The sequence below is a fragment of the Hippopotamus amphibius genome, chromosome 4 (genome assembly GCF_030028045.1).
Source record: "Hippopotamus amphibius kiboko isolate mHipAmp2 chromosome 4, mHipAmp2.hap2, whole genome shotgun sequence".
Lineage (NCBI taxonomy): Eukaryota > Metazoa > Chordata > Mammalia > Artiodactyla > Hippopotamidae > Hippopotamus > Hippopotamus amphibius.
In genome coordinates this window covers 99,204,404-99,214,200 of record NC_080189.1, presented here as the reverse complement: position 1 = coordinate 99,214,200, position 9,797 = coordinate 99,204,404, and the positions used below count along the sequence as shown (strand labels likewise).

General features: G+C 44.7%; 1 long non-coding RNA gene across 1 annotated transcript; it reads right to left on the bottom strand.

The window, feature by feature from the left end:
- Positions 1 to 457: 457 nt before the first annotated feature.
- On the bottom strand, positions 458 to 9,797 carry LOC130852382 (uncharacterized). Its single transcript, XR_009053337.1, has 3 exons — positions 9,587 to 9,797; positions 1,954 to 2,174; positions 458 to 627 (listed from the first exon to the last, which is right to left on the bottom strand). It is a non-coding gene; the product is annotated as an uncharacterized LOC130852382 (long non-coding RNA).

Genomic DNA, 9,797 nt, shown 5'->3' with positions numbered 1-9,797 from the left:
ACTAGGACATTCTAGAACATGTATCTTTGCATTGCGGGAGTGTTTTGTAGGAAGCGAAAATGCTTCAAGTATGAAAAGTTTTCATTTTAATAGAGTTTGTTAAATTGTTCTTTGAAAAGTCTTATTGATTTATCCCTCCCCCCTTTCCTCCCCACCATGTAGGTCCTGAAAACAGAAGACATAACCTATGCACATTTCAAAGGATAATAGGTGATGAATTTGTCGTCATTGAAAATATACAGCAATAAGAGCCATGAGGACTGGGAGACTGGTCAGCAGCGTTTCCGTAAGTCCCTTCCAGTGAGCCCCTAGCCCAGTCCTGTACGGATGTTGCCTCGGTCTTATGTGCTTTTTTCATCAAAATCAGAGATCTATATATATGCATATGTATATATATAACATATACATATGCATACATAATCAGATATGTTGTTGGTATTATTATTTTGAACAGATTGAGAACTGTTAGATCAATTAACAATAAGAAAAATAAAACTTTTATTTTACCTTCAAAAACAAACAAACCAAGAAAACAATCCAGAGACGCAGAGAGAGCAGATTCCCAACTGCTCTGAAGATGCCATCTGCCCTGCAGACCGGTTTTTGTGCTTGACCAGAGAGTGGAATCTGATCAAAACAGAAAGGAAAAAAGAAAAACATTTATTGGCAGAAAGTACCACCTTAGGCAGCTCACCAGTGGGGGAAGAAGTGGGCAGAAGTGGACAGAAGTGGCTCTAAGAAACAGCTCCAGGTTTCTAAGTGGCTGAGCCGCTTCCAACAAGCTGCCAAAGGAAGAGGAAAAGGAAACTCTCTAGGGGAGGAGAGAACCATCCCCAGGTGATGAGCCACCTCCTGGCCTCACATGCTTCCTCATCTAGCTGAGATCCCGTGGCCCATCCGTCAGTCACTCTTAAAGATACATAACTGCAACTCTTCTGCACCCCTTTCCTCCAGGTACTTGCCTGGCCAACCTGAAAGCCAGGGAGACTGTCTCCTGTGACCAGCACACCCGCAGGGCGGAGTGCTGCTCCAGGCAGCTGTCCCGTGAGCCACAACCTGTGATCTCGGTGACAGTGCCCAGAAATCCACACAGTTCCCTCAGGGGGCTCGGCACCTGTTCCCACCTACGCTGTTCTCCTAACCTATCTTCTCTCAGAAGGAATGGCCCCTCCTCATACTTCACAGAAAACTTGAAGCCATCCAAGAAGACATTGGTCATCCTCTTCTGCCCTCTGAGTCTAGCCCTTCACACATGCTACGTGACACCACCCGCTATCCAGTCCCCCTTCACCACGTCTCCCATAAATGTCACACATGCTGTACCATCTGCCTGCTTGGGGGGTGAGGGTGGGGAAACGGATGCGGAACGCCCTCCAGCTCATCCTCTCGCTCCCTCTCCAGTCCGCTACGCCCTGGAACAGCCATGCTTCTCTAAGTGTTAGCTTCACTTGGTCGCTGCCCTCCCCCGCCCAGTCTCCCCTCACTCTTCAGCCCCTTCTGATTTGTCTCCCACCCGCCACGCCACTGAAACTGCCCTCCCTAAGCTCTCACTACCAGTTGGGCTTCTTTCCTTCCCCTTCCATCTGACAACATTCCTGCCGCAGCTCCAGACTCTACATCTTCTTTGAGAGTCGGTGAAGCAAAAAAGATTCCCAGCAAAATTCTCACAGCCTCTCTGGCTCTGCTCAGGGCTATGTGCCCATCCCGGATCCGTCATGGAATACACAGAGGCTCTTCTGCTGTCCTGGCCAAACTCTGATGCAAAGGTCTACTCCTTTTTAACAGCTGCATAGCATTCCATTGCATGAATGTATCGTAATTTACTTAACCTCTCCTTTGCTGATGGACATTTGGGTTTTCCTAGCAATTTACTGACATAAATAATGCCAGGATGCGTTTCTTGGACCTTGGCCAACAACATATGCACTCATACTCACACAGTTCTTTCCTTACCAAACTCATCAAGCTCATGACTGCTGAATTGTGCTTTTTGTGTTTTTAAGGAACTTTCCATCACACCACCAACACGTCACGTGGTATGTTCCTCTGACCACTTTGAGGAACAGAAAGGGGGAGGAGACAGAGGCTGCAATGTCTACACTTCATCTTCATTGTCTTCCATTCACCAAATGTAGTCCAGCTATCAAGACAGAAGAAGCTCTGCGAAATTTACCCTAAAATTAGAAGAAAAAAAAAGCTTCAAATTTCTATGGCAGTCCCACTTCCCTTCTAATCTGTTTGGGTCAGAGAGGTGCAGGGGAAGGTAACTTTCTCCTAATCTGTTCTACCTTGTAGCCTCTGTTTCCACCCTACCAGTTCACAAGAACTGATAAAAACCTTGACATTTCCAATTTCCCTTCTTTTGCCATAGTCTAAGGTCTGCTGTGACCCCAAGCTGCAGAAAGCATCTCCACCACATCCCTCCAACCTCCATCCTCAAAGAGGTGACATCACCCCCAGACCAATGCCTGAGTTCTTAGTCCTTGCCTTGGTCCCCTGCTTTGTGGTACTGGCCTTGCCTGTCTCACCGCGCCTTTATCCTGCCAATCCATCACTCTGAAGCTATGACTCAGCCCTTCTGGCTAACTAAATGCAGCACCTCTCAGAAGAATGTTGTGTGTCCTTTCTGTTTCTGAGGCCTGATTTTTAAAACATGTCTTTACAAACCTCTCTGGGCTAGCTTCAGAAGCCCTAGAACTCAGCTCTAACACTGTCCAGATCTTCAGTTAATACCTGAATACACTTCCTGTCCTTTTATTGCTGATAAATAAGCTTTCTCTTCCTTGACTTGCAGAAATTTTTTTTTCTGTTGTGTTCAGTGCCGTGACAAAACACCACCAACCCCATTTTCCCATCCTTACAACAAAAGTCCTCTTCTTCCTCCTTCTCCCCACATGCCCAGCAGGGAGTGAAAACACAGATTAAAAATATTCTCTCTCCTACCCCTTTCTGATGGGACCCTTGCCCCTCTCTCCATTAGCTTTCTCAACTCCACAGGGGTTCCCAGTGAAACTCTCAGCCCACTTTGGAATACAGTCTTCCCTCGGGTCACAACATTTGCTGATATTTTATAAATTTATTTATTTATTGGCTGTGTTGGGTCTCATTGCAGCATGCAGTCTTTCTCTAGTTGTGGCTCAAGGGGGCTTACATTTCATTGCAGTGTGTGGGCTTTTCATTGGGGTGGCTTCTCTTGTTGTGGAGCACAAGCTTTAGGCACGCAGGCTTCAGTAGTTGCAGCTCACGGGCTCAGTAGTTGTGGCTTGCAGGCTCTAGAGAACAGGCTCAGTAGTTGTGGCACGTGGGCTTAGTTGCTCCACAGCATGTGAGATCTTCCTAGACCAGGGCTCAAACCCATGTCCCCTGCATTGTCAGGCGGACTCTTAACCACTGCGCCACCAGGGAAACCCCATTTGCTGATATTTTATAAACAAAACTTTATTTTACTGGCACTTGGTAAACTGAATGAACAAGTACTACTCATAAAACATAGAGAGAACTTACAACTGCCAGCATTGTTTCTAAAGGATATTACGAACACTACACTGTTGACATTAGTAAACACGTTTGTTTTAAAGACTCAATTTTATCAGAAGCTTCAAAACAGAGTCAGGAATCATGTACAAGTTATAGTCCCTACTTTGTGATTATTTTGGTTTTCCAAAGCCTAATTTTCTTCTAGATCTGAGTACATGGGTGATTCTTTATCCTGTGAAAGTAGCACTTTATCTCTGCATAGCTCCGTAATTCCCATTTACTCATGAGATTTAGAAGAGAGGAACTCAAAAGGAAAGTTATTCAACTTACAACAAAATTTCTCCTAAGAAAATAACTAAGGCTTGGGGCCACTAAGTCTTTACTACAGTAAAGCCCATGAGCAGCAAGGAGGACCCAATGTAGCCAGTAAATAAATTAACTAATTAAAAAAGAAGAAAGAAAGAAAGAAAGAAAGAAAGAAAGAAAGAAAGAAAGAAAGAAAGAAAGAAAGAAAGAAAGAAAGGAAGGAAGGAAGGAAGGAAGGAAGGAAGGAAGGAAGGAAGGAAGAAAGGAAAAGAAAAGAACTAAGGCTTGAAGCAGAAGAAACCCCAGGTAGCCTATTTCTATTACCTAATTAAGAAGGTGAATCAAGGGGCTTCCCTGGTGGTCCAGTGGTTAAGACTCCATGCTTCCAATGCAGGGGGCGCAGGTTTGATCCCTTGTCAGGGAACTAAGATCTCACGTGCCACAGGATGTGACCAAAAAAAAAAAAGATGAATCAATTTGTGAGTGTTTACTGACTTGATTAATTTGGGGGGTGGTCAATTACATTTATGGTAGTCAATGTGTCAGTCTATAATAATACATGTATGTACATATGACTCTTTAAAAGGACAGATTCTCTAATTGCCCAAATCCCACAGCAGCCAACAATTTTCTGCTGTCCTATGAGATCCAGGGTCATTTCTGCTCTGGTGTGTCCCAGAGAGTGGCACGTCTACCACTGGAGGTACCTGAGATGACTTTGGGAGGTATGTGGACACCTTTTTAAATGTCAGTAGGTTTCCAATACTTATTGTACAATAGATTACTTTTCTATAGCTACGGTATAGAAAACCAGGACAAAAACCAGGAAAGGGGTATCAGGGTGCTGTCCCCCATGCTGCCTGAAACATTAGGGTGCTTCACCAGAGTTCAGTCATGTGTCCTGACCCTCAGTCATCCTTCTTCCTGCAATATTTCAAAGAGTCCACCACAGGCAAGGTAAGTTAATTTAGCGGCTGGCTTTCTGTGCTCGCTGTTTCCTGCACAGCTGCTGCGGCAAAGCAGAACCCAGCTGCTGGACTACTTGTGCTGCATTTGGGCATCACAGAAGATGCCGGGCATTTATCTGTTCAGTGGCCAGTGAGTTCATTTGGATTTGTTTCACTTTTGAGAAAGACAAAGAGGGAGGTAAGGATCTCCTCCCCAGGAGCCCCGGGCAGCTGACTCAGGATCACAGGACCTGCTGGCCTGGAGGCATTTCCACACCAGGCTCGGGCCCTTGCAGATCAAATCCCATGACTCCACGGGACTGGCCCCACTCGCTGTTGTGCCAGAATGCCCCTGTGAATGACATTGCTCAAGTGAGCAGGTCCTGGAAGAATCTTCGTATTTTATAGGAATTTTATGGGAAGAAGACGCTTGATCTTGTAGGATTTAATTTATTTTAACAATTGTCATGTATTTATTGTTACCTTATTCTAGAAAGGATATGAGATGACTTACAAAAATACACACGAGATAAAACTTTAAACAAGTAGATGAGGAAACCAGGGCGAAAGGAAAGTGAGGGAAGGAAAGATAAAATGGAGCCAAGAATGAGGACTGTCACCAAAATGTACACAGTACAGGCTTTGCGCTTGCTAGCGGTGGTGGAGGAGCGGCCTCTCGGCTTGCTCATAGCAAAACAGCGGGGACAACAATGAGTGATGAGCCCACGGTGACCCTGACTCTTTTCCTAAAAGGAAACACAAACAGCTGCTCAGGACAAGGCTAACCATTCCACGTGCTGAGATCAGAGGAGTCTCTAGCCTACACGTGATGCCTTCAATAGCATCCTCAACAATGTCCCTAGGATGCACCAAGGTGGCCTCACAGGGCTGTTTAATACCAGGTCCTTAAGCAGAGATGGACAACTGATTTTTGATGAATATCTGAAGGCAATGCAGTGGAGACTGTAGTCTTTCAACAAATGATGTTGGAACAGTTGGAAATTCACATGCAGAAGAAGAACTTGGCGCCATACCTCACATCATAAATAAAAATTAACTCAAATGGACCATATTTTAATTTTAATATTTTAATTTAATAGCTGTATTGAGGTATAATAAATAGCATATTGTTCATATTTAACGTGTACAGTTTCATAATTTTGACACACACACAGCCAGGAAGAATGGAGTTGCTGCTGAGGGAAGGCAAATTACATCATCAGTCAAGGTTCAGTTGCAGAGAACAAAATCCACTCTAGCAGAAAAATCCACTCTAGTTCAAGCAGAAAAAGACATTTCAAGGTAAATGACTTATGGGATCATTACAAGGGCAAACAATACTAGCTCTAGACTGAGCTTCTAGGAACAACTCTCCAAGTCTCGTGACCAAGCTTGCCACAGTCAGCAAGCTGCCTCTGCTAAGCTAGGACGCCTCCCCGGCTTCTGCCAGCCTCAGAGCTCTACCACTTCTGCTGGGCTCCTCACTAGTAAATAGATGCATATGTCCTGCCTCTCCTCATAAAATCAGTTCCAAATTCAGGTCTTGCATCCGATTGTCAAAACCTAACTGACATCTGGAACTCTAGCTTCAAGAAAGTCTGGGAAGTGTAGTTTTAGCTTTCCAGCCTCTGCAATATTAGAAGGCACTTCAGAAGGAGCTTGGATAGATGTTGAGCAAGCAGGTTCATAATACCCATCACGCTGTGGAGTGTGTTGGTTTGGGAGAGAAAATCAGGAGTTCAGTTTTGAGCATGGTAACTTTAAGATATCTTTTAGATATACTAGTAGAGATGTCTAGTAGGCAGGGGAATAAAATGCAGCATAATATAGTGGTACAAACACAGATTCTGGGTCTTGAGTTGAGTCTGGGTCTTGAACCTAGTCTGCTTGGGCTCATATCACATCTATATCATTTACTAGCTGTATGACATTGGAAAAGTTACTTAACCTCTCTGTGCCTCAAATTTTATCACCTATACAGTGGGAATAGTAATACCGATCACCTAAGCAAGGTTGTTATGAGGGCTTAAATGAGTTAAGGTTTGTGAAGTGTTTAAAATAATACCTGTCACAACATAAGTGCATGTGTTTGCTATAGTAATAATTACTACTGTTTTAATTAATAATTACTGTTTTAATTAATAATACAGTTGGCCCTCCATATCCATGGGTTCTGGGAGATAAGCCACTAGGTTTGTGTTGTTACACAGCAACAGAAAACTAATTCAGTGGGCTAAGCATGAAGTGATATTAAGGAATTATTAAGTTAGAATTATTACAGTTTGGAGTTACAAAAACTGTTCTTTTTACCCTGGGATGCTGCCTGCCTCCCCCAGGGAGCCTCAGCCACTGTGGTGGGCTGGGGACACTGCCTGGGTGGTCTCTGTTGACCAAGGCAGCCCGGCCCAGCGCCACCTGCTCCTGTTCCATCCAGCCCTGGGCCCTGGTGGCTTCCACCCCTGCCTCCGCCCTCTGACTGAGCCTCGCATGGTCCGCTAACCCAGGTAGGTGGCGGCTGCAGGTGCCAGGCTTTGGCTGCCTCTGAGGGCAGAACACTAACCCAACCATGGCAGGCCTGGGGCACTCGCCCCAGTAAAATCAATTCCAACCTTAAATTTAAAAAAAGTTCTTTTTTAAAGTGATGTATACAGAAATATACAGGGAATGTCTGGGATTTATTTTAAAATAATGGTAAAGAAATAAGTAGATAAAACTATATGAAGAAAATATGGTAAAATGTTAGTAATTATTAATCCAGGTGATGGGTATAAGGGCATCATTGTGCTATTCTGCTTTTATTATTTTTTAATTTAATTTTTTATTTATTTTTTTATTTTTTGGCTGCATTGGGTCCTCATTGCTGCTCACGGGCTTTCTCTAGCTGTGGCAAGCTGGGGCTTCTCTTTGCTGTGGGTGTGCGGGCTTCTCATTGCCATGGCTTCTCTTGTTGCGGAGCACGGGCTCCAGGCTTCAGTAGTTGTGGCATGTGGGCTCAGCAGTTTTGGCGCAGGGGCTTAGTTGCTCCGTGGCATGTGGGATCTTCCCGGACCAGGGCTTGAAGCCGTGTCCCCTGCATTGGCAGGAGGATTCTTAACCACTGCACCACCAAGGAGGTTCCAATTCCGCTTTTAGATATGTTGAAAATTTTCATATTAAAATCTAAATATGTATACATATGGAGAGAGAATTCTGTCTTAAAGCCTCTTTTTCCTCTTCCTCCTCCTCCTCCTCTTCCTCTTTATGTTGATGTTCCCTTTCCTGCGTCTCAGGAGGGTATCCCCTTTGGGCTGGCTGTATTTCTGAAAGATGTACCTATTAAAGCATATTTTCATAATCTTCTCCTCTTAAAAGTTGGATTAAGCCTTCACACACCAGCTCTGTGTGTCCTGGAGTCCAGCGTGGGCCACCACAGTGGGACAGCCACCTCCTCTCAGCAGGTCTGGTTGAGCCCCTGGGGGCTGAAATGTGGAACAACGGCCCTTATTCGCTGCCTTTCAGGGGTGCCTGGTGTGCCCTCCTGGTGCCAGCCCCAGCTGTCTTTTTCACCATTCTGAGCTCTCCTCCGCCACCTCGGCTGAGCCTTAATTCTTTCTCAGAAACCCGATTCCTTCAGCAGAAGCCGCGTGTTCCGCTCAGGCCCCATCTGACAGCTGTGGCCCCTGGCCTGGCCCCACAGACATTCAGTGTTCCCTTTCACAGGCCGTGGCGTGTTCCTGCCAGAAAAGTCCACTTCCTTTACGAGTCTCTTTTTCATGGGGTCGCTCATTGTGGCCTTGAGTGTCGTGCCAATTCCTTGCACACTTGATGAAAGGATTTAGGGGCAGAAAACTTGAATCAATGGGGTCTTTTTATTTTTGAACATCAGTAAACAGCACAGATCAGTTCAATGAGTTCAGACTCAGTTATTTCCATGCTTGCTGCAGTCTCTACCCAGCATAAAATCCCACTGAAAATGCCTTCTGTTATCTCCGACTAATGAAGAATGTCGCTCTTTTTTCTTGGTTTTGAACACATTCCAAAACATTGGGCTGAAAGATCAGTTTCACACTGGACAGCCCTGAATACAAAAATCTTTAACTTTCCCTTTTTTACAGCTCACTGACATTATTCTAATCGTTTTCTTTCCTCTTCATTTATTCTGCTCACTGACAGTGTTTTTTCATCTGTTTGGTAGTGTAAAAGGCAATCATTTGTTTTTGAGACTAAGGAAGACATGCCAAGATCCTTTCTGTTGATTAAGTTATGCATAATATAATTAGAGATTAAAAGGTCTAGTTAACCTGTTAATTTGTCACAGTCGTACTTCCATCAAAACGGCCCCTTCTTACCTGTGTCATTCTCAGTGTCCAAACCCAGGAAGAGCACGTCACAGTATATTTAGTGGCAAGAGCAAAGAATACGGCCCTCAATACTTTTTACTTAAAAATAGGTGATACACGAATTGACTGAGAAATAAAACCACAGAACAAATATTCCTGAAAGAAGATTTTAAGGCAAAAAAAAATCTATATGTTGTTCCCTATAATACTGAATGCCCCCATATTTTTGAGAGGTTAAATCTTTTATAGTTAAACCACTAATCCCACAAGTATACGTTAAGTGGTCCCGGTGATATTGCTTTATCAGGTACGGCCATACCTAGTGAAACCCTCAGTCCAGTGAGAGGCTTCGGTGGCAGATTCCGGAACCAGACTGCAGGGATTCAGATCTCAGTTCCAGTACTTACCGTGTGACCTTGGGCACATTACGTCTGTGCCTTAGTCCCCTCATCTGGAAAATCAGAACAATTGGAGTACCTATTCTCTCCCCTCCTCACCCTGGCAGGTGGTTGTGAGGATGTGAAACACTTAAATGACCGTCCAACATATGGAAAACAGTCATCATCATTGCCATTGTTGTCTCCCTGGGTGGAGGGCAGTTCACGCTCCGATCGGGCCTCACAGCTGCCAGCATGGTCTTCCTGCAGCGCCGCTGCCCATCCTTTCTCACACTCGCTCACGCTTGACAAAACCTCTGGCATTTTTTCACTCACCCCCCCCCCCCCGAGGAAGTTTCCTTTCTGAGGCA